Here is a 218-nt window from a genome sequence, read left to right on the forward strand (position 1 = left end):
CAGGCGGAGCGGCAGCACAGCACAGCACAGCACAGCACAGCACAGCACAGCGCCGCGCCGCGCCGCGCCGCGCCGCGCCCGCCGCCCCGCGGGGTCTTCGCCCGGGGCGGGCGGGGCTGCGCGGGGGGCGGGCACTGGGCACCTCGCGCCGTCACGTGGGGCGGGCGGCCGCTTCCCGCCGAAAGGTAGGGGGCGGGGCCGCGCCGGGCCTGCGGCGC

Source organism: Nipponia nippon, unplaced genomic scaffold (assembly GCF_047370975.1).
Source record: "Nipponia nippon isolate SJK-2023a ecotype South Korea unplaced genomic scaffold, ASM4737097v1 scaffold_1, whole genome shotgun sequence".
NCBI lineage: Eukaryota > Metazoa > Chordata > Aves > Pelecaniformes > Threskiornithidae > Nipponia > Nipponia nippon.